The following is an 11,368-nucleotide window of genomic DNA, read 5'->3' on the forward strand; positions in this document are numbered from 1 at the left end:
AAAATGGTATATAATATAAAGGAAAAACATTGGAAAATCAAAAGCGATAAATATAATAATTTCAAACACTCTATAACAAATACGAAAAACACTGAAATTAGAACTATAGAACACAAAGCATAATCCTATAAAGTGCTATATAATGAAAAGAAAAGGCAGCGAAGAAACAAAAGGACTAACTTTATTCCCTTATAACACTATGTAATACATACGAAAAGCACTCTAATGAGAACTATAGAGGACAAAATAAGTATAATCTATAAAATGCTATATAATATAAAGGAAAAACTTTGAAAAAACAAAAGCGCTAAATATAATAATTTTAAAAATTCTATAACAAATATGAAAAACACTGTAATTAGAACTCTGGAGCACAAAGTATAATCCTATAAAGTGCTATATAATAAAAAGAAAAGGCAGTCAAGAAACAAAACCACTAAATGTATTTCCTTAAAACACATGTAATACATACAAAAAGCATTATAATTAGAACTATAGAGGACAAAGTAAGTACAATGTATAAAATGCTATATAATATAAAGGAAAAACATTGAAAAATCAAAAACGATAAATATAATAATTTCAAACACTCTATAACAAATACGAAAAACACTGAAATTAGAACTATAGAACACAAAGCATAATCCTATAAAGTGCTATATAATGAAAAGAAAAGGCAGCGAAGAAACAAAAGGACTAACTTTATTCCCTTATAACACTATGTAATACATACGAAAAGCACTCTAATGAGAACTATAGAGGACAAAGTAAGTATAATCTATAAAATGCTATATAATATAAAGGAAAAACATTGAAAAATCAAAAGCGATAAGCATAATAATTTCAAACTCTCTATAACAAATACGAAAAACACTTAAATTAGAACTATAGAGCATAAAGCATAATCCTATAAAGTGCTATATAATGAAAAGAAAAGCAGCAGAAGAAAAAACAAAAGGACTAACTTTATTCCCTTAAAACACTATGTAATACATACAAAAAGCACTAATTAGAACTATAGAGCACAAAGTAAGTATAATCTATAAAATGCTATATAATATAAAGGAAAAACATTGAAAAAACAAAAGCGCTAAATATAATAATTTTAAACATTCTATAACAAATACGAAAAACACTGTAATTAGAACTCTGGAGCACAAAGTATAATCCTATAAAGTGCTATATAATAAAAAGAAAAGGCAGTCAAGAAACAAAACCACTAAATGTATTTCCTTAAAACACTATGTAATACATACAAAAGCATTATAATTAGAACTATAGAGGACAAAGTAAGTACAATCTATAAAATGCTATATAATATAAAGGAAAAACATTGAAAAATCAAAAGCGATAAGTATAATAATTTCAAACACTCTATAACAAATACGAAAAACACTGAATTAGAACTATAGATCATAAAGCATAATCCTATAAAGTGCTATATAATGAAAAGAAAAGGCAACGAAGAAACAAAAGGACTAACTTTATTCCCTTATAACACTATGTAATACATACGAAAAGCACTATAATGAGAACTATAGAGCACAAAGTAAGTATAATCTATAAAATGCTATATAATATAAAGGAAAACATTGAAAAAACAAAAGCGCTAAATATAATAATTTTAAACATTCTATAACAAATACGAAAAACACACAAATTAGAACTCTGGAGCACAAAGTATAATCCTATAAAGTGCTATATAATAGAAAGAAAAGGTAGTCAAAAAACAAAACCACTAAATGTATTTCCTTAAAACACTATGTAATACATACAAAAAGCATTATAATTAGAACTATAGAGGACAAAGTAAGTACAATGTATAAAATGCTATATAATATAAAGGAAAAACATTGAAAAATCAAAAGCGATAAATATAATAATTTCCAACACTCTATAGAAAATACGAAAAACACTGTGATTAGAACTATGGAGCACAAAGTATAATCCTATAAAGTGCTATATAATAAAAAGAAAAGACAGTCAAGAAACAAAAGCACTCACTGTATTCCCTTAAAACAATATGTAATACATACGAAAAGCACTATAATTAGAACTATAGAGCACAAAGTAAGTATAATCTATAAAATGCTATATAATATAAAGGAAAAACATTGAAAAAACAAAAGCGCTAAATATAATAATTTCAAACACTCTATAACAAATACGAAAAACACTTGAATTAGAACTATGGAGCACAAACTATAATCCTATAAAGTGCTATATAATGAAAAGAAAAGACAGTCAAGAAACAAAAGCACTCACTGTATTCCCTTAAAACACTATGTAATACATACGAAAAGCACTATAATGAGAACTATAGAGCACAAAGTAAGTATAATCTATAAAATGCTATATAATGTAAAGGAAAACATTGAAAAAACAAAAGCGCTAAATATAATAATTTCAAACACTCTATAACAAATACGAAAAACACTGGAATTAGAACTATGGAGCACAAAGTATAATCCTATAAAGTGCTATATAATAAAAGAAAAGGCAGTCAAGAAACAAAAGCACTCACTGTATTCCCTTAAAACACTATGTAATACATACGAAAAGCACTATAATAAGAACTATAGCGCACAAAGTAAGTATAATCTATAAAATGCTATATAATAAAAAGAAAAACATTGAAAAAACAAAAGCGCTAAATATAATAATTTCAAACACTCTATAACAAATACGAAAAACACTGGAATTAGAACTATGGAGCACAAAGTATAATCTTATAAAGTGCTATATAATGAAAAGAAAAGGAAGTCAAGAAACAAAAGCACTCACTGTATTCCCTTAAAACACTATGTAATACATACAAAAGCCCTAAAATTAGAACTATAGAGCACAAAGTAAGTATAATCTATAAAATGCTATATAATATAAAGGAAAAACATTGAAAAAACAAAAGCGCTAAATATAATAATTTCAAACACTCTATAACAAATACGAAAAACACTGGAATTAGAACTATGGAGCACAAAGTATAATCCTATAAAGTGCTATATAATGAAATGAAAAAGCAGTCAAGAAACAAAAGCACTTGTATTCCCTTAAAACACTATGTAATACATACGAAAAGCACTATAATGAGAACTATAGAGCACAAAGTAAGTATAATCTATAAAATGCTATATAATATAAAGGAAAAACATTGAAAAAAAAAAGCGCTAAATATAATAATTTTAAACACTATAAACAAATACGAAAAACACTCTAATTAGAACTATGGAGCACAAACTATAATCCTATAAAGTGCTATATAATGAAAAGAAAAGGCAGTCAAGAAACAAAAGCACTCACTGTATTCCCTTCAAAACACTATTTCATACATACGAAAAGCCCTAAAATTAGAAGTATAGAGCACAAAGTAAGTATAATCTATAAAATGCTATATAATATAAAGGAAAAACATTGAAAAAACTAAAGCGCTAAATATAATAATTTCAAACACTCTATAACAAATAAGAAAAACACTGGAATTAGAACTATGGAGCACAAACTATAATCTTATAAAGTGCTATATAATGAAAAGAAAAGGCAGTCAAGAAACAAAAGCACTAACTGTATTCCCTTAAAACACTATGTAATACATACGAAAAGCACTATAATGAGAACTATAGAGCACAAGTAAGTATAATCTATAAAATGCTATATAATATAAAGGAAAAACATTGAAAAAACAAAAGCGCTAAATATACTAATTTTAAACACTATAACAAATACGAAAAACACTATAATTAGAACTATAGAGCACAAAGCATAATCCTATAAAGTGCTATATAATGAAAGGAAAAGGCAGTCAAGAAACAAAAGCACTAATGTATTCCCTTAAAACACTATGTAATACATACGAAAAGCCCTAAATTAGAACTATAGAGCACAAGTAAGTATAATCTATAAAATGCTATATAATATAAAGGAAAAACATTGAAAAAACAAAAGCGCTAAATATAATAATTTTAAACACTATAACAAATACGAAAAACACTTAATTAGAACTATGGAGCACAAACATAATCCTATAAAGTGCTATATAATGAAAAGAAAAGGCAGTCAAGAAACAAAAGCACTCACTGTATTCCCTTAAAACACTACGTAATACATACGAAAAGCACTATAATTAGAAGTATAGAGCACAAAGTAAGTACAATCTATAAAATGCTATATAATATAAAGGAAAAACATTTAAAAACCAAAAGCGCTAAATATAATAATTTCAAACACTCTATAACAAATACGAAAAACACTGAAATTAGAACTATAAAGCACAAACTATAATCCTATAAAGTGCTATATAATGAAAAAAAGGCAGTCAAGAAACAAAAGCACTAAATGTATTCCCTTAAAACACTATGTAATACATAGGAAAAACACTATAATTAGAACTATAGAGGACAAGTAAGTACAATGTATAAAATGCTATATAATATAAAGGAAAAACATTGAAAAAACAAAAGCGCTAAATATAATAATTTCAAACACTCTATAACAAATACGAAAAACACTCTAATTAGAACTATGGAGCACAAACATAATCCTATAAAGTGCTATATAATGAAAGGAAAAGGCAGTCAAGAAACAAAAGCACTCACTGTATTCCCTTAAAACACTACGTAATACATACGAAAAGCACTATAATTAGAAGTATAGAGCACAAAGTAAGTATAATCTATAAAATGTTATATAATATAATGGAAAAACATTGAAAAAACAAAAGCGCTAAATATAGTAATTTCAAACACTCTATAACAAATACGAAAAACACTCTAATTAGAACTATGGAGCACAAACTATAATCCTATAAAATGCTATATAATGAAAAAAAAGGCAGTCAAGAAACAAAAGCACTAACTGTATTCCCTTAAAACACTATGTAATACATACGAAAAACACTATAATGAGAACTATAGAGCACAAGTAAGTGCAATCTATAAAATGCTATATAATGTAAAGGAAAAACATTGAAAAAACAAAAGCGCTAAATATAATAATTTCAAACACTCTATAACAAATACGAAAAACAGTGGAATTAGAACTATGGAGCACAAAGTATAATCCTATAAAGTGCTATATAATGAAAAGAAAAGGCAGTCAAGAAACAAAAGCACTAATGTATTCCCTTAAAACACTTTGTAATACATACGAAAAGCACTATAATTAGAACTATAGTGCACAAAGTAAGTATAATCTATAAAATGCTATATAATATAAAGGGAAAACATTGAAAAAACAAAAGCGCTAAATATAATAATTTTAAACACTATAAAAATACGAAAAACACTGGAATTAGAACTATGGAGCACAAACTATAATCCTATAAAGTGCTATATAATGAAAAGAAAAGGCAGTCAAGAAACAAAAGCACTCACTGTATTCCCTTAAAACACTATGTAGTACATACGAAAAGTACTATAATTAGAACTACAGAGCAAAAAGTAAGTATAAACTATAAAATGATATATAATGTAAAGGAAATAAAGTAAAAAAACAAAAGCGCAAAATATAATAATGTTAAACACTCTATAACAAATACGAAAAACACTGTAATTAGAATTCTGGAGCACAAAGTATAATCCTATAAAGTGCTATATAATAAAAAGAAAAGGCAGTCAAGAAACAAAACCACTAAATGTATTTCCTTAAAACACTATGTAATACATAGGAAAAACATTATAATTAGAACTATAGAGGACAAAGTAAGTACAATGTATAAAATGCTATATAATATAAAGGAAAAACGTTGAAAAATCAAAAGCGCTAAATATAATAATTTCAAACACTCTATAACAAATACGAAAAACACTAGAATTAGAACTATGGAGCACAAACTATATTCCTGTAAAGTGCTATATAATGAAAAGAAAAGGCAGTCTAGAAACAAAAGCACTAACTGTATTCCCTTAAAACACTATGTAATACATAGGAAAAACATTATAATTAAAACTATAGAGCACAAAGTAAGTATAATCTATAAAATGCTATATAATATAAAGGAAACACATTGAAAAAACAAAAGCGCTAAATATAATAATTTCAAACACTCTATAACAAATACGAAAAACACTGGAATTAGAACTATGGAGCACAAAGTATAATCTTATAAAGTGCTATATAATGAAAAGAAAAGGTAGTCAAGAAACAAAAGCACTAACCGTATTCCCTTAAAACACTATGTATTACATACGAAATGCACTATAATGAGAACTATAGAGCACAAAGTAAGTATAATCTATAAAATGCCATATAATATAAAGGAAAAACATTAAAAAAACAAAAGCACTAAAATACTAATTTTAAACACTCTTTAACAATATACGAAAAACACTGTAATTAGAACTATGGTGCAGAAACTATAATCCTATAAAGTGCTATATATTGAAAAGAAAAGGCAGTCAAGAAACAAAAGCACTCACTGTATTCCCTTAAAACACTATGTAATACAACCAAAAGCACTATAATTAGAAGTATAGAGCACAAAGTAAGTATAATCTATAAAATGCTATATCATAAAAAGGAAAAACATTGAAAAAAGAAAAGCGCTAAATATAATAATTTTAAACACTCTATAAAAAATACGAAAAACACCGTAATTTGAACTATGGTGCACAAACTATAGTCCTATAAAGTGCTATATAATGAAACGAAAAGACAATCAAAAAAGAAAAGCACTCACAGTATTCCCTTAAAACAGTACGTAATACATCCGAAAAGCACTATAATTAGAAGTATAGAGCACAAAGTAAGTATAATCTATAAAATGCTATATAATATAAAGGAAAAATATTGAAAAAACAAAAGCGCTAAATATAATAATTTCAATCACTCTATAACAAATACAAAAAACACTGGAATTAGAACTATGGAGCACAAACTATAATCCTATAAAGTGCTATATAATGAAAAGAAAAGGCAGTCAAGAAATAAAAGCACTAACTGTATTCCCTTAAAACACTATGTAATACATACGAAAAGCACTATAATGAGAACTATAGAGCACAAAGTAAGTATAATCTATAAAATGCCATATAATATAAAGGAAAAACATTGAAAAAACAAAAACGCTAAATATAATAATTTTAAAACTCTATAACAAATACGAAAAAGACTGCAATTAGAACTATGGAGCACAAAGTATAATCCTATAAAGTGCTATATAAGGAAGAGAAATGGCAATCAAGAAACAAAAGCACCTATTGTATTCCCTTAAAACACTATTTAATACATACCGTAAGCACTATAATTAGAACTATGAGCACAAAGTAAATATAATCTATAAAATGTTGTATATATAAAGGAAAAACATTTAAAAAACAAAAGCGCTAAATATATTAATTTTAAACACTCTATAAAACATACGAAACGTACTATAATTTCATTAAAAAAAAAAAAGAAAAACTATTTTTTACATTAAAAAAAAACTCCCGACCCGTAACTAAATTTGGCTGATGGAGGAAGTCCATGCCCTTATCCATACGTCCATGGTCGTTTGTTAAAGCCGTTAGACAAACTCAATGATAATGTGGCCGAAGTTGAGAACACGTCTTGATGGAACTCAACGAGTTGGGAGAGATATATTGGAGGTGCTCAACAAGTTGAAGGGCCATATGCGGTCGTTTCTTAAAGCGGTTAGACAAACTCAAGGATAATGTGGCTGAAGTTGAGAACATGCCTTGATGGAACTCAGCGAGTTTTGAACGATATATTGGAGGTGCTCAGCAAGTTGAAGGGCCATATGCGGTCGCCCTCAACCACATGGAGATAGCCGAATTGCAGATAGAGACGACCTTATTGTTGGAATGTCTCAATGAGGATAAAGCCATATACAAGGCGGCCTTAGAAAGTGGTTCCACAACATTGCATACGAGCCCCAAAACTTCCAAAATACTTAGGTAAGCATAATGCTAAAGAGCTTGATAATTTTCTTTGGTCTTGTTGGTTCCGAAAAATAAATTTTTTTGAGTCTCCAACGTAGATTTTTCCAAAAGGGCTCCGAGCCTTTTTGAAATACGATACGCCCAAAGATCAAGCATTGTGAGTTCTGGCAGCACTTCAAAGAGTCTATCCATTGTCGGATTGAGGGGCGACTCTGGCGGTAGAGCCTGCACGGCTTTGAGTCTTAACGGTTTATTCGATGGAGAAATTTAGCTAAACTCTACTGGAATTCAGATAAAAACATGTTGGAAACTTCAATTAACATAAAATACACTAAAATTAACAAAAGACAACACAAATTAGGACATAAATGGATAATATTCCTAAAATCTATGGAAAAACTATTGAAATAAAATGATAAACTTTAAGGATAAGATGTGCCCTTTATGTCGTGTGTGCATTGTCTTTGTTTTGCCCTCTTTATCCTAACATAAGAAACCACTCCTACATTTGAGGGAAATGATTGTAGTTATTCTTTCAAACTCCGAAACTGTTCATCCACTTCTTTGGCCTCCAGCTGCCAAACATAGGCTTGAACCATGTCCTCCATCCATGCCTTTGGGAGTTAAAATTGGGTCTAATTGCACAGCCAGCTGTTCGGCAGCTCCACAGACTGAGGCTCCATTACTGGTAGGCAGCTCCACTGCTTGAAGCTCCCTTGGTGTTGGGCAGCTCCAAAGACTAGAGCTCCCTTGCTGTTGGGTGGCTGCGCGGCTTGAAGCTCCGTGTTGTTGGGCAGCTTCACAAACTGAGGCTCCCTTGTTGCTGAGCGGCTTCATAGCATGGGAGCTTCAGCTCCACTTTTGTCTTCAAGCCTCTTTCACGTTCAGGTGCTTTTGGACCTATGTTCAATAATGTCCTCCTCAAAAGGGTTAGACGATCGTTTCCATTGAGTTCATGTCTTTTTGCTCCGAGCTGCTTGCTCGCATCAACTGTGATCACTTCCTTCAAAAAGGGATTCTTCTCGGCTTCACTTCTTGGACTTCATCTCCATTCCAAAACATCAAACTTTGATGGAGTGTCGATGGCACACACTCGCATGTGTGAATCAAGCCTCGTCCCAAGAGGGCCGAATAGAATGACTTACTATTGATTACCACGAAAGTTGATGGTATTTTCTTTGTCCCCACCTGCACATTCAAAGTGATAATACCTGCCGATTCGTAAGAATTTCCCATGAAATTGGTAGGCCATACGGATGCAGAATTCAAACCATCACTAGTCTTTTTGAACATCTGTAGGTGTCTCAATTGGTAGCACATTCACAACGGCTCCGTTGTCCACCAGAACTTGGTCAAACGGGTGGCCATTTATCGAGGCCCGAATGCCCAAAGGCTTGACATATTGGTTTTGGCCAGGCTCAAGCCTTTTAAATTCTATCATGGTCCCTACATCATTCCATTCGATGATAGGCTCTTCGTCAATGATAACTTCCTCTAACTCTTGAAATTCTTTAGGAGCTTTGAATTCTTTCAGAGGCTCATCTACCTGCATTTATGTTAGAATAAGCTCTTCCATTCGTTCTTCTTTTAGAACAGCTCCACAACCTGCTTTCTTTTGGAAGGGGCTCCTCCATCTACTTTTCTGTTGGAAAAGGCTCCTTCATCTGCTATCTTTTTGGAAGCAGCTCCATAGTCTGCTTTCTTTCAGAAAGCGGCTCCAAAGCCTACCTTTTTTTTTTTTTTTTTTTTTTTTTTTTTTCTGGAAGTGGCTTCACAACCTGCTTTGCTTTTGGAAGGGTTTTAAGAAGAAGCCTCTGTGAACTTTTTTTTTCTATGCGAGTCTACAACTTTCTTCTTTGTGCTGGCCTCTTTTGAGTCCTATTAAGTCCTCCTATTGCCCCCTTGGTGGAAAGCTTCGGCTCATTCACAATTTATTTTTCATTCTCTTTCATGATATGAGGCTTTCGTATCGCTTTGGGAAAAATAGTGATTTGATCGGCCGTGGTAACAATCCAAACCCATTTCCCATTCGAAACCTTCACTTCTGCTACGGTAGCCTCCGACTTGGATCTTTTGTATACTTTCTTCTTTTTCAATCCTGTGACTTTCGGTCTTGGGATGGTGACATCGACATTAGGCTCCCTCTTGATTGTTCTTTGTCTTGCCTCTTCTATGTTCGAACCTGAGCCTTTCCCAAATGTCATTCTTGTGAAGATGGCTATTTTTACGGGTACCTTCGGTCCTAGACAGTCGTGAACCGAAGGTCTCGATGGCTGGTTGCCAAGCCTTTCTCTCATAGGGCCATTAATAGCGGGAGCAAACTTTTTGGTGGGTCACAAGTCTGCACACGAATGAAGCTCCCATTTCGCTATTTTTGCGGCCAGAGCCTCTGCCTCCGCAAAGCCCTCTTCATTTGAAGCCATCAGTACTTCTGCCCTAGCAGGCTCCACTTTGTCAAGAGTTCAACTAGCCAGCACAACCTCTACCCCCTCGGAAGCCTCTTGGATTGAAGTTGTCAGGGCCTCTTGAGCTTCTGCCCTGGTAAAACTCATTTTCTTCTGGAGCCTCCATGGTCTTTGGAGCCTCTGCCCCTGCAACCTCTTTTTTGTTTGGAGCCTCTACTCTGCAACCTCTATTTTGTCTAGTGCCTCCATGGCCTCTAGAGTTATAGATGGAGGAAGTACTTCTTCTTTTTTCAAACAACAATAACATAAATTATATATAAAAGGGATTTGATTTGTCATCCAAATTTGCTTAATTTGGAAAAAACATTGAAATTTTCATATAATTTGTAATGTTTTTTAATATTGATGATGTTATATTTTGGTTGTTTTAGTTGCAATTGCATAGCAGTTTGCGGCTTTTAGATAAAAAGAATAAGAGTAATGATTTACATAGTTATGTGAACAAGTCAATGGGTGATCACTAAGGTCTATGGCCTAGGTTGGTAACTTTCATTGCACTTAGGAGGGTATCGGCCTAAGGTCAGCCAAAATGGTCAATCCTACGTCGTAATTTGTGGTAGATGGGGCTTACAACTGTGGAGAAAAAATTGTGTTATTTTTAATAAACACAAAAATTTGTACAAATTATAATTAATTTGGATTTAAAGTGGGTCCTATTCTCTAAATGGGTCATTTGATTCTCTTTCTGGGTCGATTTGTTTTCCAACTTGATTTTCGATGGCTTCTTTGATACAAAGATATTTGGTCTTCGGTTTCTCTTTGCCGGACTTTAGAGGGCTTTGGTCTCCGTGCGGGCGATTTGATCGTCGGCTTTGAATTTGATGTCCTCTTTGGACGATCCGATACTTTGATCTTTGGTTTGGCTTTGCCGCTTTTTGGAGAGCTTTGGTCTCCGTGTGGGCGATTTGATCATCGGCTTTGGATTTGATGTCTTCTTTAGACGATCCAAGGCTTTGATCTTCGCTTTGTCTTTTCTGCTTTTGGAGGACTTTGATCTTCATGTGGGCGATTTGATCCTCGGCTTTGGAT

General features: G+C 31.7%; 1 pseudogene; it reads left to right on the plus strand.

The window, feature by feature from the left end:
* Nucleotides 1-10,768: 10,768 nt before the first annotated feature.
* On the plus strand, nucleotides 10,769-10,910 carry LOC127242787 (U1 spliceosomal RNA; annotated as a pseudogene).
* The last annotated feature ends 458 nt before the right edge of the window (nucleotides 10,911-11,368 follow it).

This window comes from Andrographis paniculata, unplaced genomic scaffold (genome assembly GCF_009805555.1).
Source record: "Andrographis paniculata isolate CXL003 unplaced genomic scaffold, ASM980555v1 Contig87END, whole genome shotgun sequence".
NCBI lineage: Eukaryota > Viridiplantae > Streptophyta > Magnoliopsida > Lamiales > Acanthaceae > Andrographis > Andrographis paniculata.